This window comes from Trifolium pratense, linkage group LG1, assembly GCF_020283565.1.
Source record: "Trifolium pratense cultivar HEN17-A07 linkage group LG1, ARS_RC_1.1, whole genome shotgun sequence".
Lineage (NCBI taxonomy): Eukaryota > Viridiplantae > Streptophyta > Magnoliopsida > Fabales > Fabaceae > Trifolium > Trifolium pratense.
In genome coordinates, this window is record NC_060059.1 from 24,595,658 (window position 1) to 24,598,157 (window position 2,500).

Here is a 2,500-nt window from a genome sequence, read left to right on the forward strand (position 1 = left end):
TGGCCAAGTAATAAAGATCAAATTCCATGCCTAGGCCAAGTTGGACCAAGGCCCCGTCTCGTTTTGCTATAAGCAAGGGCGTGGCAAGGCACGCGGGGGGCCAAAAAATCAAAGTGCTCCGAAATGCACACGGGGGTGTCAAGCAACCTCCATGTACCGTGGCATGACCGTGGCCAAGTAATAAAGATCAAATTCAATGCCTATGCCAAGTTGGACCAAGGCCCCGTCTCGTTTTGCTATAAGCAAGGGCGTGGCAAGGCACGCGGGGGGCCAAAAAATCAAAGTGCTCCGAAATGCACACGGGGGTGTCAAGCAACCTCCATGTACCGTGGCATGACCGTGGCCAAGTAATAAAGATCAAATTCCATGCCTAGGCCAAGTTGGACCAAGGTCCCGTCTCGTTTTGCTATAAGCAAGGGCGTGGCACGGCACGCGGGGGGCCAAAAAATCAAAGTGCTCCAAAATGCACACGGGGGTGTCAAGCAACCTCCATGTACCGTGGCATGACCGTGGCCAAGTAATAAAGATCAAATTCCATGCCTATGCCAAGTTGGACCAAGGCCCCGTCTCGTTTTGCTATAAGCAAGGGCGTGGCAAGGCACGCGGGGGGCCAAAAAATCAAAGTGCTCCGAAAATGCACACGGGGGTGTCAAGCAACCTCCATGTACCGTGGCATGACCGTGGCCAAGTAATAAAGATCAAATTCCATGCCTATGCCAAGTTGGACCAAGGCCCCGTCTCGTTTTGCTATAAGCAAGGGCGTGGCAAGGCACGCGGGGGGCCAAAAAATCAAAGTGCTCCGAAATGCACACGGGGGTGTCAAACAACCTCCATGTACCATGGCATGACCGTGGCCAAGTAATAAAGATCAAATTCCATGCCTATGCCAAGTTGGACCAAGGCCCCGTCTCGTTTTGCTATAAGCAAGGGCGTGGCAAGGCACGCGGGGGGCCAAAAAATCAAAGTGCTCCGAAATGCACACGGGGGTGTCAAGCAACCTCCATGTACCGTGGCATGACCGTGGCCAAGTAATAAAGATCAAATTCCATGCCTATGCCAAGTTGGACCAAGGCCCCGTCTCGTTTTGCTATAAGCAAGGGCGTGGCAAGGCACGCGGGGGGCCAAAAAATCAAAGTGCTCCGAAATGCACACGGGGGTGTCAAGCAACCTCCATGTACCGTGGCATGACCGTGGCCAAGTAATAAAGATCAAATTCCATGCCTAGGCCAAGTTGGACCAAGGCCCCGTCTCGTTTTGCTATAAGCAAGGGCGTGGCAAGGCACGCGGGGGGCCAAAAAATCAAAGTGCTCCGAAAATGCACACGGGGGTGTCAAGCAACCTCCATGTACCGTGGCATGACCGTGGCCAAGTAATAAAGATCAAATTCCATGCCTATGCCAAGTTGGACCAAGGCCCCGTCTCGTTTTGCTATAAGCAAGGGCGTGGCAAGGCACGCGGGGGGCCAAAAAATCAAAGTGCTCCGAAATGCACACGGGGGTGTCAAGCAACCTCCATGTACCGTGGCATGACCGTGGCCAAGTAATAAAGATCAAATTCCATGCCTATGCCAAGTTGGACCAAGGCCCCGTCTCGTTTTGCTATAAGCAAGGGCGTGGCAAGGCACGCGGGGGGCCAAAAAATCAAAGTGCTCCGAAATGCACACGGGGGTGTCAAGCAACCTCCATGTACCGTGGCATGACCGTGGCCAAGTAATAAAGATCAAATTCCATGCCTATGCCAAGTTGGACCAAGGCCCCGTCTCGTTTTGCTATAAGCAAGGGCGTGGCAAGGCACGCGGGGGGCCAAAAAATCAAAGTGCTCCGAAATGCACACGGGGGTGTCAAGCAACCTCCATGTACCGTGGCATGACCGTGGCCAAGTAATAAAGATCAAATTCCATGCCTAGGCCAAGTTGGACCAAGGCCCCGTCTCGTTTTGCTATAAGCAAGGGCGTGGCAAGGCACGCGGGGGGCCAAAAAATCAAAGTGCTCCGAAAATGCACACGGGGGTGTCAAGCAACCTCCATGTACCGTGGCATGACCGTGGCCAAGTAATAAAGATCAAATTCCATGCCTATGCCAAGTTGGACCAAGGCCCCGTCTCGTTTTGCTATAAGCAAGGGCGTGGCAAGGCACGCGGGGGGCCAAAAAATCAAAGTGCTCCGAAATGCACACGGGGGTGTCAAGCAACCTCCATGTACCGTGGCATGACCGTGGCCAAGTAATAAAGATCAAATTCCATGCCTATGCCAAGTTGGACCAAGGCCCCGTCTCGTTTTGCTTAAGCAAGGGCGTGGCAAGGCACGCGGGGGGCCAAAAAATCAAAGTGCTCCGAAATGCACACGGGGGTGTCAAGCAACCTCCATGTACCATGGCATGACCGTGGCCAAGTAATAAAGATCAAATTCCATGCCTATGCCAAGTTGGACCAAGGCCCTGTCTCGTTTTGCTATAAGCAAGGGCGTGGCAAGGCACGCGGGGGGCCAAAAAATCAAAGTGCT